General features: G+C 34.8%; 2 protein-coding genes across 2 annotated transcripts in view; one reads left to right on the top strand and one right to left on the bottom strand.

Annotated features, from left to right (window-relative positions):
* Positions 1-18922, bottom strand: part of LOC113495173 (odorant receptor 19a-like) — a 106382-nt gene that overhangs the window by 60992 nt on the left and 26468 nt on the right. The window lies entirely within an intron of this gene.
* Positions 7420-18922, top strand: part of LOC113495029 — a 349076-nt gene continuing 337573 nt past the window's right edge. The window contains exon 1 of the mRNA XM_026873595.1: positions 7420-8242. The gene's annotated coding sequence lies outside the window, so the exon portion shown is untranslated. The remainder of the gene's footprint in view (positions 8243-18922) is intronic.

Raw genomic sequence — 18922 nt, 5'->3', positions numbered from 1 at the left:
TAACATCCGTTTATGATGCTAACAGACATTAAATATAAATAGTTTGTGATGGAAACACGAGCTCATAATGTTGCCTCCATAAATGCCTTTTCAACGCGAAGTTGAGGCCAAACAGTGCTGTTTGAAATGATGAGCTGATATACCAGTCTTTGTGAGCTCCTCTGATATTATACTCGGAGAGACTGACAAGCAACGGGCATATTAAACTTTTGTGAATAAGGTGCCTACCAACATACAATGCTGCAGTTGTTAGAGCGGGACAGCGCACCCAACGGTATAGAGCGCCATCTCTGTTAATGAAATGCGACTATTATAATTTTTGTGGGGCGATAGTTCTGCAAGAATTTTAGATTATGTATACTTGTTTACTTTTCAACTTACTTCAAAGGGGAGGAAGTTGTCAGTACGTCTGATTTTTTTTACCTCGGAACTTTGGATTAACCAAATTTTCAAAATGCCTTTTTCAATCGAAATGTTTTATTTTTTATCAAGTTTGGCTCCATAGTTTTTATTTGCAGCCGGTTGTATTTTTTTCCTGTTATATTGTGTAATTATGTATTTTTTACAGATTTGCGAGGATAAGTTTTAAATGTATTTCATTTTGTCATGAGTTTTTCGTTCCATTTACACTTTCTTCTTAAATACTTGTACATTTATATAGAAAAAGCGGATACCATCAACAAGCTTTCCGTTGTACGAGTGGAATAATACTTAATGCTCATCTATTTTCGGTACAAGTCACTTTTGTATCAACATTCTTTTGTTTTTATCCTTATTGTACCTAAAATACCGGAGTTATACTGACCAATGATGTCATAGGTAAGTAAGTTATATGTCAAACTGTTTTTGGATCCGGCTTTTCGTTTGGATAAACACATGGGACCACGCAAATAGAATGATAAAATAAATGGAAGCTGATTGTGGAATTAGTTGTGAAGTTGTTTATAAACTTCTTCTATTATTATTTTACTTCTAAGGTTGAGAATGGAAGATTAACTTATTTTATATCAAAACAGTCACAGTTATATTGGTCGTGGCATTATATTCCATAGTCTCTTTTAATTTACTTTCTTCAGTCCCTAAGCTTAAGGAATCATATTAACTTAGAAAACTTTTTAGCTTTATAATCTTATATGATTCTGTGAAATTTTTTTCATTATACTACATCGTTCCTTTAGAAATATAGCTCGTTCTTGGTAAAATACCGTACCGTAGTAGTCAAAAATACCATAAATGTATTATTATGTTTATTTATAAAAATAATCTGCTCGTACAAAAAGGCACTGTTTCCAAGCGAGGCGAAACAAGGCCGAAAATAAACGAAAAAAACGTAGGCTCTTTAAAACCAATAGTCAAGTGTTTTAAACTGGAAATGGAATTATATTATCTGTGTATTGAAGTGCCATACAAATGGATTCATTGAGACAAGTTATATTGCGTCAATAGTCACGTGACATATTTAAATAGGTACAGATAGTTGTACTCATCTCAACTCTCACTCTATCGGGATCTAGCGACTTATGTGCGTACAATTGTTAATTATGAAGCCTTCAATTTGTGTAATAGGATGGAAGAGTGGTGTAGGTCACAAGGCAAAAATCTCTGTGCCTGACGTGTCGCGGTTTCGATCCCCGGGTAGTACAAGCATTTGTGTGATTCATTAATGCTTGTTCTTAGACGGGGTGACCCGTGCATGTGACTTGAATGTTTTTGAAATCTCCCGAAACAGAAGGTATTAAGTGTATTTCTTATTGTAAGAGCCGTTTAGTAACAAAATAAAAAAGGGACACACTAATAAAATATATATTAATAGGTACACAAAATCACTGTGCAGATATTCAAAAAGATTACTCCCAATACCAATTAATTATTTTACAGAACGCAGAAATTACTCCACCCATCAGCAGATTGCCATAAAAAATAGTAAAGTTTGCTTTTGGCATAAAAGCATTCGCAAATAACAATAACATTTCTCTTAACAACGAAACAAATTGTTCCACATATTAATTGATTTGAAGTATAAAGCTGCGTTCAACATTTGCAAGCCTCAAAAGCTTGTTTCAACGCTCAGTGTTGCAAAAAAAAAACCTGTCTGACCTTGAAACGCGACCCAAAGGTACGACAGACGCGGTAAGATATTTATACATTTTTAAATTTCTTCTCGGCTTACAAACTTGGTTGCCATGGTTACGCCCTTATCACAAGTAAACCTTTGGAGTAGAATACTAATTGTACTTGTGACGTGTCAATGGAAATTGTATTCAATACTTTGTGATATGAATTTATGAATTCTTTTGACGTTTGCTTAAAACGTGTGATTAATAATATCACTCCTTTTCTTAATATTGAAATCTCACTGGAACTGTAATTTGTAGGTATCTGCCGTGTTCTAATAAATATTCAAACAACATTAAATATTAAATGAAACAACTTATTAAGTATTTTAAATTGTTTAATCAAAGCAAGCAACAAATTATAATCTTTTTTACGACGGACCGAGGTTAGTTTTATGGCTTTAATTATTGCCTATTGTTACCGATTTCTTTTGTAAATTTCAATGGAAAACAAAGTCTTCATTGAAAATTTTTATCGTTTAAGGTTGCACGTTCATAAATAAAATAGCTTAATGTTGCTTACTAATCCACACAAACTTACCTACGTTAAAAAATACATGTTTTCCAAGAAGGTGGTAAGTAAAAAGTCAAAGAGAACGTGTTATGATAATAATGTACATAATATTATATAAAAGACGGGTTATATTTAGGACTAAACAAGTGATTACGGTGTTATACTCACTTACGCGTGTGCCTTCAATATATAAGACTAGCTGTTGCCCGCGACTTCGTCCGCGTGGTTAGAAGATATAAGTTATGATTTATACCTGCCCTGTTTTTTCCACACTTTCCATTGTATCTCCTTTCCTATTAGTCGCAGCGTGATGGTTTATAGCCTAAAATCTTCCTTGATAAATGTTCTATTCAACACAAAAATATTTTTTCAATTTGAACCAGTAGTTCCTGAGATTAGCGCGTTCAAACAAACAAGCAAACTCTTCAGCTTTATATATTAGTATAGATGAGGTCTTTAACCCACGTATAATTCAAATTATGTAAGTGATGTGAGTTTTTTTATTCCGCAATGAATTTTATATACGATTTGGTCCATGCATTTTCGTTAAAAGCTGGAATGTGGCTAAAACCAGAAACTCAGTGAGCTCAACTTTTTTGAGTTGATATTCCTAGATTTCCTAGGCTATAAAAGCAAAAAAGTAAGAAGGTACACTAACGGTGGTTTGAGATATCTCAATAGATTAAAGTTCTTTTATTTTTTTGATAAAAAAAAATTTACACTAAGGATCTGCTTTAGGTCTATTTGCAAAAAAAATGCGGTTTCAAGCTACTTTTCGATTATCGCGGGAAAATTCACCTGTTTCAACTCCCTACTTCTCCCAACTGTATTTTTAACATATCGGTTTTTTTTAAGCCACATATTATAGCCTCAAAACTTTAATAAAATAATTGATATAAACCCCTAAACCGATTCCAGTCCTGTGTCCATGTTTGGTGGAAGTTCTGTATTTCTGTTACAGAGCACTGGAGAGCTTTATCTAACCACAACGATTGCTTTTTGGTTGGGAATTTGCTCATGCTGGCGTGGTGAATAATTGGCTAGTCAACAGGTCTGTAATTGGACTGACTGCCCAGGGTATTCAAATAGAGCTGTTATACTTATTTGTATGTTTGTTTATATCTGAATACTAGTGTTTTAATATGTTTACGTTTATTATAGATATTGGTTTGGCAGAAAATTTGCTGTTGGATATGTTTCATTTAGAATTTAGTGTTTTTTTTAATATACATATTTAACGTAAATAAAAGCCGTTCTGTTTTGCGGCCCAGCTGGATAGGGAATATTTATCTAAGAAATCCTTACTGCGAAAAAATCTTTAAGTATATACCTAACTCTAAGTTTGTAGGTACGTACAGGGTAAGTACAGGGAATTATGTACTACAATACATAATTCCCTGAGAAGCTATAAATAATGATATAAGCTTCAAGTTGCAAGACAAAAAATATTTGTAAAAATAAAATCATTTAAATTAAACAAATCTATATTTTATCATTAAACGATCAAAATATTCAATTCTCAGTCATGACCACCTTGAAAAGTAAAAAACAAATCTCTCATCATCATAAAAATGAGTTCCTTATAACAGGTTTAAGATAAGGCATCACTTAATAATATAACGTTTTGCTTTCAATATCTTTATATTGATCTCAGAGACGAAGGTCACTATTAAGTATTAACTCGATTTTATATCGATAATTTAATATCGATAACTTTATGACTAAGTTTGATGCAACTGTAATCGTTTATCGATAAATAGCTATTAGCTTATGACTGCGGGTTGTTATAGGTGCGTAGTCGTAAAGTACTCGATATATTTATGGCAATAATAATTCTAAAAGGTATTAAGTATGTAATTTAATTTCAAGTTACGTAATCTAGGGCTGTAGTGCCTAAGCAATAAAATTTTATTTAAATAAATTTAAGACTGGTTTAGTGAAAAGGTTATAAGTTAATGAAAGGGTTGTAAATATTTTTTTAGTTACTATGAGACTGATTCCTTATAAAATGATGCAAAGGCTTTCTCACATTTTAGTATCACTGAGGGTTTCTGAAACATTGAAGTCTGATGCAAAGACACCAAGACTCAGTAATAATCGTTCGTGGACCACAAGAATGCTTGTCCTACGCGGGGATCGAACCCCCAAGTCCTGACGCACATTCAATTTGGCGTCGTCATCACACAGGGAAATCGACTACTTCATTCAACTGACTTCTAATATTTAAGGTAACCATTGATATTGGTATTCCATGAAGTAATATTCGATTATTAATAATTAATATAATTATTATTGGAAGAATTTTAGCTATTTGTTGGAATTAAAGCTGTGTTACCTCGAACCCCCGTCATACTGTAGCACAGTAGTCGCAATCACTGATTCGGGGTTTAAAAATTATTGTCAAGGAAAAGATTTTATTCAAGCGAATTTATAAACACTTCCTCAAGGAATGCAACAAAAACAATGTTAAAAGTTCAATTTTTTTCACATTTTAAATTACTCATAAAAATGAACTCGATGTAATGTAATTTGGTGTATACATATGGGCATGGCGTGAATTCAAAATAAGACAAACTTCTAATATCATAAGTGAGAAAATATAAACCTCATTCTGTAGATCGAGCTCACCGTGTGACGTCACGCGACAGAATATTCAATGAAGATATTCCTGTGAGCTATAATAATAAAAAAGTTGAAGTCTGACGTAGGTTATACGTACGGTGATTCAAGATATCTTAGGAGATTAAAATTCTTCGGTACAGTATGTTGAAGTTACCAATCGTCGACTTGGATACGGTACGTCATGTAGTAGTACAGAATCTAAAATTTTTTCTTTAAACTTTTAAATTAAATGTTAAAAAATCGAAACAAATAAGAATATCAATAGGTTGGACTTGAGAGTCCAAATAGCCGATATAAACAGCAAAAAATATTTAAAAAAAATCATCTTTATCTCTTGCCTGTACTATAAAACATCTTAAACATATATTTACCTACATTTCTGATAAGATTACACTTGGATTAAAAATTCAATCCATCAAATACTCTACAAGAAATGGATGCGCAAACAAAAACTATTCTAACTGAATAACAATTGAATCACAAGTGTCAAGTATCTGTCAAATGTGACGTTAGGGGAGATAGTTTCCGAAGATAAATCGTTCTATCTCTGTCTTTCGCACGCATGTTTCTCACACAATTTAAAGGCGATTGGAGAAGTAAATTTTTCGGAGTTTTGGTACCTATCACCCGTATAACTGGTATGCGGGATGCCTTTTGTTTGATGCTGGTTGACATGTTTATTTTTTGAAAGAGTCGGTTTTTAATTTTTGGGAATATAATAAAGGTGGTGTGGATGGATAGCCCCATCATATTTCAGACTGAAGTTCTCAATAAGACCTCTGAATGTTCGAGCTGTTTCTCCGCCTTTAAAAAAAGACAGGATAACTTCCCATAAAGTAATTCCGTGAATAGAAAGAGACAATTAATTCATTAACTAACACCTGAAGATTGAAGACACAAAATGTTGTTCATATTATGAACGGGTGGGATTTTTTAAAATCTTTACACGCTTTTTGTGTTTCAAATAAAGGATGAATATATTAAGATAAAAAAAAACATATAAAACAGTAGCGGCCATCTTTTTTGAACTCCAAAGAGCGATGAATATGGAAATATTTCCTCTTAGCCATTCATTAAAAGCGCTACGATATTCATGTTAGGAAACTTGCTTTCAGTACATGAATGAACGAGCGATTGACCGAATTTAATACGCAACTCACGTTCGCGAACTTTTCACAAGGGTTAATTAATTTCATGTTACTTTTGATTTTACCATTTTGTTAAATTAAATGCGAACTAGACTAATTTATCTGCTTGCCCTTAATTAGAGATGAATTTGTTTGTGAAAATTTTTAATTGAAATTTGAACATGATTTTACTCTTGCGTCTTATTATTAATTATGTTTATTGTAAAATTGAGGGAATTATATTTTTTGTAAAATGGTTACATTTTTATTTTTTCATATTAGTTTCTTTGCCTTTGCAGAAAGTTTATACTTCCACTAAGTATGTAACTTAAAAAAAACTATGATTTGATAATAATATTGTAAAGGTGTAAGTCGGATTAAGTATCTAAGCGGGTACCTATTTATTAAAACAAAATTTTAATAAATCAGAGCCCTTATAGTAGCTATTGTAGTAATTGAATAAGGAGAAGAAAACTATTTATTTAGCTACTTACCTAAAAGTTTTTATTGTAAGACACTGTCTGCCTGAAAATAAATATCTAGAATTTTTAAAATACCAATATTTAAAACGTTAGGCTTATTTAAAAAAAATGTAAACTTGAGAAAATCTTCTAAATCGACGGCTCTACATTAATTTGTTATCAACAGCACCTATTCAATTTAAAATACTTTATTAAGTCAAACAGGTAAGTTGTTGTAATTTTTTTGACTCTGAAAGTTGTATAACTTAGCGAAAACAGGAGTAACGGAGTTAGTCAATGAATCGTATGATAACCTGAGGCGAGTGCGGGAGGGTGCATCACGCACGTGTTGTCAGATTAATTGAATGCCTTCCGCCCGCGCCGGCCCGCCCCGCGCCGCGCCGCCGCCTGCCGCCGTAAAACTACCTAAACAAACAAACAATCGGACAACTTGCACAACCACCAAGGGATGAACTATGCTCTCTGCTCTTCCCCTGTGCACTTGTGATTTTTTCAACGTAACGTTTATTTTCATACGGTGTAGTAGCGCGGGTCGCAGGGCGCGGGCGGGGCGCGCGCGGGCCGCGGGGCGGAGCGGGTCGCGCGGCCTCTCGCGTTTAGTACAGCGCTCAGCAGGAGTGTCGGACGCTCGGCTTCACAGTCGACGACTTTAGTATTCTTCGTTTATTTTCTTTTCTATTCGTTTATTTGTCACTCGGACCTCGTCGCGTCACAAACATGGGATGTTACACCGTAAATGAGTGAGTTTCTGGTGTTGCTGTGTTTACAAAAAATATATTTTGACAGTGTCACGTTCACGTGCGGAATCAAATTATTACCGGTTCCGGAGTTTTTAAGTGTTTATTATACGTACACGGCCTTCGTTTGCTGCAAGTAGAGCCGGCTGATCGTCAAATAGGTGCAACAGTGTCGGTTTCTGATAGTACTAATAAAGAATTCTCGTGGGAATAACTTTACGAGTGCTCCGATAGTGATTCGTGTGTTTGCGTTATCGGAATAAAGTTCGCACGGATTTGTTCCAATAAGATTCTTCTGGGAAACTAGTGTAAAGTGCGTTTACCGGCAAAGTGAAGCCAAAAGGAGGTGCTTACAACTTAAACATAACCTTATTCGAAACAGGCGCGTGTTGCACGGGCATGCGCAGTTCGGGTCATCGAAATTATTAATAAGTGGTTCATAATTTTATAAACAAACTGTGACAGTGGTGTAGTTTTGTTGTGGTGCGTCGCTAAACAGAAACGCACGAGCGTCTACCAGAGGCGCGCCGTCACTGAGCCGGTTGACCGTTTCGAATATTTTTTTTTCAAATTTTGAATCAAGGATAACGTTCACCTGTGGGATTTCGGTGTTTTACCTGCGCGCGCACAGAACTTCTTTACAAAGGTGAGTGAGTTTAGTTTTCGTTTTCACACTGCTCTGCGAATTCGTAGTTCTTAACGCAATATCCGCTACTTGGTTGGTTGGAAATTATTAGTTTTCTATTTGAGTTCTTTTTATGATCGAGTAGGCTATCTATAATAGCTATTTGTTGTCTATATAATCTACGTGTATACAACAAAGTTTACGAAACCGGCGAGACACACGTGCAGTTTGCAGGTGATAAAAATAAATCATAAAAGTTAGTTTTACTTGTGCTCTTGGTTTTTTGTTGAGCCCTTGAAATCATCTTTATGTTTTTTTATTGGATTTGCTTAGTTTATTCAATAGATCGGTCTGACTATTAAATGACGTCACTACGGGAGCGCACAAGGGTCTTCCCTCTCGCTCACTCTTGTTAATTGAAGACTGGTTTGAGGAGCAGAACCAATTAAACACAAGTGACGTTTGACGATTCACGTTCAAAGTTTATTATTATTTTGAACATGGACTTCAAAAACGAGGCGCGCGCCGATTCTTTTATAGAGAGTTTTCAGTTTTTAACGAACTTCCATCGTATTTATTTGGTTTTAAAATACCTTGCTTTTTTTATTTGAATGATACTATATTTGGCTTAAGTATTGTCTAGACTTATTTAGTCCTGAATGTACATTAACACGTTGTTAATAAAACTTGTTTTTAAGCTGACTTTTTAGTGTTGCTGATTACTATTGAGGCTCTACATTCAGCCTACCTGTAGGTTGCCTACTAGTAGGTTAACATATACCTACACAAATCTACCTACCTATAAATAAACAAATTGTTGACGTCGTTACTAAACAGGAACATTCAACCCAATAAATCGTAGGTCAGTATTGCCACCTCCTATCCTATTTAGAACGTGTTTCAATAATGCTTTAGAAAAAAAAACATTTTAGTAAAAGTTAGCCGTAGGCATATATAGATACTAGATGGATGTATGTACCTATTCATTCTAAACTGAGGTTTATTGCCTGGAGATTCTTTTAATTAAGAGACTTTAAATGAAATTGTACACCTGCGTGGGTTGATCTCTACCCTCACGGAGCATTCGTTTCGGGGACCGCAAAACAACGTCGAATTTATTTTTGGTTACTTGATATGTGACTGTACTTTGTTACTCTCGACTGTACACGACTGTACCAAGTAGGTGTCTACTATTTAGGTTTTATTTAACTTTTCTACATACACACCCTGTACCAAGGTATTCATTAACTTTGAGATAGATACCCGGTACCAAGGTATACACAATATTCACATGGTCACAGGTTTGATTTTGGTCGCAGGTTTAAAATTTTCACTTGTCTTATTCGTATTTAATAGCAAATGATATCTGATTAGTCAAATTTTCTGCGTATAAAAATAAATATTTAATGTTCTTCTAAAAAGCGATAACTATTTAACTATTAGGTAGATACAGAGTACCTATGTATTCCCTAGCTCTCATGTATGTAGAATTGTAGATGCTTATACAACTAAGGAATTATTTAACTTTGAGTTACATGGGAGTCTTGCCTAAGTTAGGTTATTGAACTTCATCGTAAAGGTGCTGCGTTATAACCTTAAATAGTCATTGAAATTCTTCACGTAGTACGTACGGTACAATCAACCACATCAGTATATATAACATTGGAATCTCAACTTTATTGCTTGGACATTAAGGCGCTTATAGGAGAGTATTAATCTGGGTAAGCTGTTGTACAACGACACTGCCTACGAAAAAACTTTTCTTTTTAAATAGAGAACATTGTTTTCGGATTATAATGTCATATCGATATAAGTTAAAACTATAAAAAATCTATGGAAGCATGATGCCTATATGTTTCAGGTATGATTTACTTCTATTGGTGACTACCTACCTACTTTGTAAGACTACCTTCACTCATTAGCCGGTAAACTCTAAGCTAACATCATATGTATGTACTGGAGGGTCTACCGCCACGTCTAAAAGAAATATCATGGTAGTGGAAGCGGGACAGCGCGATACACAATATAGAGCGCCATCTCTTTCCAACATAAGCAACAATATTACTTTACGACTTATTAGTACGTCCTATAGTCTTCTTAACAAAGCTTCTTTAATATGCAGACTTGCATACAGAAGCTAGATAAGATCTATTACCTACCTACTTACCTTCCAAAGAATTAATTCGATCTTATAAATTGAGGTATGATATCATATTAGTTATTGAAGTTGTCTGTGTGCATGTCTTGTAAACGAAGTGACATAACCTTTTTAGTGCGGGTATGTTTGACTTGTTGTTATTACTATTAGTCAATTCTTCTTTGGAACAAGCAGCTTCCGAGGAGGTGGGTTCCTTTCTAAAAATAAACCTTATTGTTTTGTAATAAAGACTTAGTCTATGTTAGTATTTCCAGTTCATTGACGAATATGTAGATAGAAACCAGTAATCTATAAGTCACTAAAACGAGACGTGTATTAAAAATAATGACTTAAAAAAATGTCAATTCTATAAACTTTTGGCTTTGACTGTACGATATAAAAAATGAACACGATCTACCCTTAAGCATTCTTTTATTTATCTAAAAGTCACTGGCACAAAATCGGGTGCTAAGTTAAAATCGATGCTCTTGTATTCGATTAAAAAAAAACTTTGATGGAAAAAAATGTCCCTTCGCTTGGACGACGGACAGTGGATTGGCACAAAAAGTTAAGAGCTGATATATTCCTTGCCTTAAATGTAAGGTTTGGATTAAGTACTGCTGATAATATTAAGGTTATATTATACGTGACACCAAAAAGGATACATACATACAACTAATATTGTATCAAGGCTCAGGGCATACTAACAAACACCTTTTAAAATAAGACTGCTGCGGTTATGAAAGAGACATCGCTCTACACCATGCATTATGCCATCTCGCTTCAACGAATACAATAATATTACTTCAAGTGGCGACGGAAGTCTGTTCTAGACATCCAGGTCGACAGTATCTTTGAAACACATTTCAATTTGTTTTTAATAGCTATACTTTTTGTTCTGAATATAAATATCACAAAATCAAAAACGAATTACGTCGATGCGCAAGCGCATCCGGGATGGAAACGTCATGTTTGCATTGAATTTGTATAATTCAACATTTATCGATGTCACGTAATTAATTTTCTTTCTCAAAAAAGGTTTTTACAGATGTCATACAACAACATACTTATTTATATATTTATTTCTTCCAACTTACATACTTTGCCTATCTATCGATGTAATCGAATTTAAGAAATAGTTTACCTAGGTACATAAAGATATAGTATACAGTATCTAAGTTCAAACACAAAACACATATTTACTTGTGAAATCTTCTCATATTTGCTTTTAGTCTGTTGCCAAATACTCTCGAATAGATTTTGTTGGTTCACTCGCTTGTGTAGGTACATACATAGACAAAAGTATTTCCGTTCCAAAAATATATTCACATTTTCATAGTGGTCGATAAGTTTCAATATCAAGTAGGATGGTTTTGGTTTTAATATGAATATAATATAAGATATAAAAAAGTTTGCTGAATATTTCTGATCATATATCTAAGTGTATTTTAACCACTGCTATTTTCTTTAAATGACTTTTCAACTAACATGAATCTTATTTACTATTCAACAACAATACCATATTGTGTAACGTGGGCCATGTTTGTATAATTAAATCAAATTGAAGATATCCTAACAAGATTTTGAGGGTACGGAAGTATTTATTGTCCTTGAGTGTCAACAATATTTGAGCATGTAGGTTCTGGTCCCATGGAATAATAACCACAATATTTGCAGTATAACTTACCATCGCTCACCTCATGTCAATCAGCTGTCTACCACTTATCGAGAGGTCACTGCCCTTGACACAAAACCTCAACCTCAAAAATTTACATCCACTTCGAAAGCAAAGAGTTACGAAGTTACATAACCTTTGTTTTGGCGGGAGATTAAGTTGCGCTAGTTTTTGTTAATCCCATTGTAGGTTGCTTCGTCTTTGGTAGATCTTTATTCGCAAGACATAAAGTCGATTTTCGTATATCAGTTTATGTGGTGTACAGTTGTAATTACTTAAGCTACACTAATCCAGTGTTGGTGCAAGCTGGGGCAAACAACAGACCAGCTATAATGTGGTTACGTACGGTACGCTTGCTAATTTACTTGTCGAGTATCAAAAGGAATTAGCGTTATCAAATATACATGTACCTACATCCAGGTTTCGGTATGTCCGTCCCCGGACCCAAAAAGTCATTAAAAAGTACACAAGTTTCACTTTTTAAAGTTTTTTTTTAATCTGGCTGTCGTTTGTAACTTTGCGTTGAAAGTTTTTCGGGATAAAATGTTTTCTGTTGCGCTTTTTAGGTATCGTATTCAACTTGATATTCATTCCTTTATATCAAAAGATAGTATGTTTGCGTACACATGAAAATAATAACAAAATAACTTACGAGTTCGAGTTTCAGAGAATAGGTAAAATTATTATTGTGAGAAATGTCAGTGCTGGCACGATGTCGGTACTTCAAAAGATCTGCTTTACGCAAGACATACAGTACATACGAAAACAAAAGTGAAATCATGTTTTTAATCATCGACGAAAAAAACTGCTTGACATATTAAGTTACCAATGAGACAACTTACACCAAAAATAATTTATGTTCTGTCATATTATATTTCAGATAGATTTATTACCAATATCGAACATCACGTATAATTTATATTCTGATTGCTAAAAGTATCGAAAATTTTTATCAAGGCCAAACTCTCAACAGGTCAATAGGGTCAAATTAGATCTTAAGAAATATTTAATTTATTCTCAGGTAAGAAGGTAATGTGAAGTTTTAAGTGCTAAGCGAAACGTGATAATCATATTACGTTCAAAATAAACAGCATACGGAATTACCCACAGAAATAATTCCAGTATTGAAACTTGTTATGAGTCAAATTCTTGAATTGGAATCGACTTATTGATGAATAATCTCGTCATGCATTATTCATGAATTAATTTCGTAATCATTTTAACTAAACATCTTTGTTATCGATTGTACACTACACGTGTACAATATCTTTCCGTAGAAATGTCGAAACCGAAATTATTAAACAAACAAACATATTTAAATTGAATTTTAGTACATATAAATATATTATCTAAATGTATAGTATTATATTTCTCCCTTAGTTGAGTAATTTTTACTTTTTAAATCACACCCAGTCGTGTATTTCCTCGAAAAATCCTTTTCCTTTTTCTGTAACGTGTTTGCTAGTATTTCTATCGTGAAATCATTTTAAAACTAAAACGTGCTCTTTCCATGTCTAGTTACAATGATATAGGGTCCTCTTCAGCAAGTTTGTTGAATTTTTAAAGACAGAGCGACACCCCATCTTTTAGAGTGCACGAAATAATATTTTCATACGGTGTTCCACACGTGAAAGTACCGTTATATATTTATTTTACCTGCGACACATTATTTACGATATCTCCTCTGTAAATAAAATATGCAATTTATTGTTGTTTACAAGTGAGTAATTTTTACACTTACTTTTAAAACATAAAAATATTAAAAAAATAGAAAGCTCTTTTTGTGAATTTTGAGCTTTGAGTATTACTGGTATTGAAAATACGCGTGGAGGTCGATATGCGTTAAGTAATTAGGTCAGGGATAAACATTTAAGCTAGATAAAACCAGAATAAAACGAACACTAAAGACAAAAAAAACGTATTTAATGTATTCCTTCAATAAAATTATTTAATACATGTACACAAATAAAACACGTAATCCTTACAGAGGCAATCATAAAATAATTTATTTAATACTTAAACTTACCACAAAATGTGACCTTTAGCAAATACAACCCTGCATTACCATAACCGGTTAGTTTGGTCGAATCTTCCAGTCCAGTACTGGATTCCAGTTATACGACATTCACGGATTAATATATTTGAACACCTCTAGTCGCTTGCTCAATCACGGGGCCTACCATTACACCTAAAAGTATCGTTTTTATTGCCGTGGAAGCGTGACAGCGCATTACAAGGCGTATAGGTATCTCTTTTCCACAATCGCAGTTATATTTGGGAGGTAGTGGTACGTAGGTGTTACTTACTGTTTAGTCAGTCAAGTATCTTAGTTAAGTACACCACAGTAAGTCAGGTGTTTGGGTGGTCAGGCCGTATTGACGCAAGACCTGTTTACAATTGTAAATAGATGGTTCTGTTTATCTTAATCTAGGCACTGCCAGTCTGCGAGTAATCTGGTGGTTTTGTAACGGTTAACGTACTAGTTTGCATTAATTATATTTTTAATTGTTTACTTTCATGTATTTATTGGAAACATGCTTCAGAATCTGGAATAAGCTCATGATTAAGGTATCCGGTACAAGGTTACAAGGAAACTAGTCGGACGATCCCGATAAATACGCGTGAGTTAAACGTTATTAAATAAATAGTAATTTGTTCAAAACTGATTATAATAATATGTATTGTAGTATACATACACAGATGATCGTGAAAAAATAAATTTGTACAAACCATGATCACAATTATACATAGAATCACTATTAACAAGAATGTTTAATAAAAATGATTTCAATAGATAATGCTCTACAGCTCATTCGAACAATGCCAATTGTTTACGTCTCATCGTTAGCACAGTACACTAAGCATTAATTATTACTAAGAAACAAAGCAATGAACGCCATGCCATGTATTACTTAAGCCGAGGTCAAATGTCAGTCGCGGGAGTCGACTCAAGTTATTTATGTACGAAATTAAAGCGTGCACATTAGAGAGTGCATAACCGAAACCAATGTACACAAAATCCATGCGACTCAAAGTTCAACGGGTGATGTTGTGTAAAGTTTGTTTCAAGCACCCAGTTTAGGAAAAGTTTCTATTTTTGTTTGTTGAATACTTGAAGCACCGTAATACTCTGTTATGATACTTCCATTACTTACTGTGAATTCAGAGGGCTTGCGCAGTATAAATTACAGCAATTAATCAACATTATCATAAATTTAAGAGCATTAATTCTTCTCATTGTTGCATTTTTTCTTCGTTTCTTTTCCGGCGAATATCTTCACTTAGTTCATCGTATTTACGAGCTTTGTTCTTAAACACTTACTTAGATTGCATTTCAAATGTGTACTTATACTTAGTTAAACATAGCGTTGAAAAGCCTAAGAACAAAGAGGTTACTTATGTTACTTTTCATAGTCACGTCCGCATATTTACTCCATCCAACAAAGAAAGAGAAAATCGCAATTAGTGTCATTAAGGAATGTTTCAAAGTATAGACGAAGAACTTAGGTCCCCAGTGGCATTGCGCCTTACACCCTTGTCGCGGCACAAGTGATACTTAGCAACTTTTCTTCGTCATCCAAGTTTCGAATGAAAACTGCCGCGAAAGACGGATCATATTGCTTTGCTAGCTATATCTTGTAAGCAACTATGTAATTGGCTTTCGTCCCATAGGATGCGATGGAGTGCAGGCATTCGAGCAAGTTTTATACCCCTGTGGGAGGTATCAAAGACTGTATTATATAACAATCTCGTCTAGATTCTACCGTGTTCTGTACGTATCTACGTATGAGCCACGAGGAAATGAATAAGGTAAGGTTAAATCAGGTTCGTGATTCCGAGGACACCTCTATTTGTCACACTCGGGGTTTTCGTGTACGTTTTTGGAACGTCTCCCGAACATAATTCTGACACTTGTTGAAACTAGACACCGAGTGCTATAAAACAGAATATGTCTGCGTTAGCTGAATTGATGGCCGCTTCTCTAGGTCCGGATGAATTGATAGCTTAGTTTAATGCGAGGAAGTGACTTCTTAAAGGTTTATTTAGTATGAGATTTATTTATTTAATACGAACTTGCTTTTTCCGTATCAAGGAGATATGTAGTTGAGATTATCAATAAAAACAGAATTAAAAACAAAAATATCCTGATTTTTGTAGGCAGACTCACCACTCGAGTCATGTATGTAATATTAAAAATAGTTTTTATGCTAACATCAAGCGTAATAAAAATAGTTTCGATTGAGCTTAACAACCGGATCCGGGCGACTCCCGCCATCGCTATCCGATTCCTCGACAGACGGACAGATTTATTTGGTGATGTCATCGATTCAAGTGGACGTCTACTGGTTGTTTTACATTACGCAACAACGAATATTCATTCGAGATTATAATACGGTTTTTTTGTAAACCTAAGTCAACTCAAAATATGTTAGTGCCATTCGAAACAAAAACAGATCGCAAAAAAACAGAGGTTGTAAAAGTTTCAATTTTTTTAACACAAAAAGTTTCGGCCGTGAGATCGTGGCGCGTGCAGCGCAGGTAGCTAGATCCTCGCATTAGGGAAGCCCGAAGAATTCTTATAAAATAACAGCTTATTACAGTTTAATAGGAAACAGATAACGAGACGTTCTTTGTCGAACCAAATGAAATCGAAATAGACAATGAATAAATAAGTAGGGACAAAAATTGGATTCGAATATCTATTTAGTAATTACTGTACAGCTGGCTCGCTTACTGTTACTTACATTGATTTGCTTTGAGAAGCCAGTTGTTTTAAAACTGACGTATAAGAACCTACTTGATGCTCGATTTCGGTTGGGGCCGAATTCATGAATAAACTAACCAGTCCACTTTCGATCTCGTTCAACTGCTCGAGTTTTTTGTGGTTGAAACGATGTGAAATCATTTGGGGAAATATTTCCTTTATACATTGTTTTATAGTGAAGCAGGATTGGTAGGGGGAGATAGATTTGAGTGCCAGCGCCTTGAGAGAACCGCATTTATATATGTTTACTGTCCTTATTTTGTTAGGACGAACGTCTCTGTTTGCATTTTACCTTTCGGCGCTTATTTGAAATGTGATTTATTTCTTTAGGGACATGTCTTCGGATGAATGGAAATTTGTCCCCTTCAACTTCATGCACATTTAAATAATTAGATTTCTTCTGATTTACGACAACAATGTTCCTGCCTAATCATATGACTGTGATAAAAGTTAGATTATATTGCTATTGGTTGTAGTAAAAAACCGAAAGCCTTTATAATGCTGCGCAATCACGTACGTGAGACTGCCATTAATAGTGGTTTAGTGCCAGCCTACAGCTGTACCTACATAACGCTATACAGTTTATTTATGAAACGATAGGTACTTAGCAGCCTTCGCTTGTCAGCGACAGCAGTAATTAATTACGGTTCGGCCTCACCCCCGCGGTGGCGCTACCCGATTGAAGTTAACTAAGCGTAGTTCGCTAACTCGTAGTGTTTTGACATTCGATGAGACCCTAACTATGGGCCAGCCTTCCTAAATCTTCAAACGCCAGATTGTACCGTCTCGACGATTCAACTTTAACACCAACTTTATTTCGCTCCAAAGCCATTACCACGTTCGTGCAAAATGTAAAGCATTTTGTATTATATTTCGGTCGGCTGATAATACTTGTGCACTATAAAAGAGATGTCTTTGTACCAGGCGAGGATGAAGTTGGAAAAGTGTGCAACTGAATTGTGCAGTCTCGTGTAGATACGCGCCTCAAGCGAATCGTACGTAATGCGCCCGATAATATATTCAGATCGCATTTATTCGCAGAGCATAGGCACTGAAACAAGGTTTTGTTAGTGCGGGAGACGCAATCCCCGTGGGCTAGACTTTTTGGATCCCTATGGCTATGGAAAATCTTAACACGAAGTACAGCATTGATATCGACGAGTCTAGGAAATCCGATATGCAATTTATATACCTGCACGACGGCGATTTAAGTATGTTAATATGAATAGGTAGTCATATCAGCTTCAAAAGATTATAAAGTGAATATAGGAGATGTCTCCTTGCTGCCATAATCGTTAATAGACTGGGAATCGGGTTATAGCTTGGATCGTACGGGACATTATTGCGCGAAGCTTTTAGCCTATACTCCACGCATATTGAACGGCACTTTTACACCCGTATTCAACTATTCATATAATACATTGCGAGTCTCCCATAAATCCCGGTGCACATTAGAATTTCGCCGGACCAATGCGCCACTGAAAGAGCTACTTACTTTAATATGGAGTGCAGGAATTGTAAACGCAAGTAAGCTTTTAAATTTCTATTCACAGGGTCGCGTTTCAAGCGGTTCTTTCTAAGATTTTCTTGTAAAATATGTGGACCCGTATAAAATATTGATGTTCTTAGATGTCCCTTTATTCTTTCTTTACCTATCTCTCTGAGTACTCCACTTTCGGATTTTATGTCTTGTTCATAACCCTGAAATCATGAATTGACTTGTGTATGTTACTACGTTATCGGTATTTTCGGTGTGATATCAAAGTTTTACGGACGCCGTATTTTCTTGATAACGGTACGGAAGGCACGCACAGTCGGTTGAACAGTTTTTCCGAGGATTCACAACAAATATATTATCTTATACAGTACACCAAGCATCTGATTTGTTTATGTTCAACTTTCGGATATTGTTCAAGGTTATGGGTGACTTATAATTGCGCAATCAATACATGTTCTTAGTTATATGTTAGTAATCTAAGTGATATTTGCTTGCGTGTGTTGATGTGGGCAACGAGGTCTGCAGAGTCAGGACTGCACAAGCCACGCCCGTCAATAATGTGCTGGCCTTGGGATAATGTATCAGAACCATAGAACACACAAGCTTTTTACACATTTCTATGAAAT

The sequence above is a fragment of the Trichoplusia ni genome, chromosome 6, assembly GCF_003590095.1.
Source record: "Trichoplusia ni isolate ovarian cell line Hi5 chromosome 6, tn1, whole genome shotgun sequence".
NCBI lineage: Eukaryota > Metazoa > Arthropoda > Insecta > Lepidoptera > Noctuidae > Trichoplusia > Trichoplusia ni.
The sequence above is the reverse complement of the archived record's forward strand: the minus strand, read 5'-3'. Positions and strand labels throughout refer to the sequence as shown.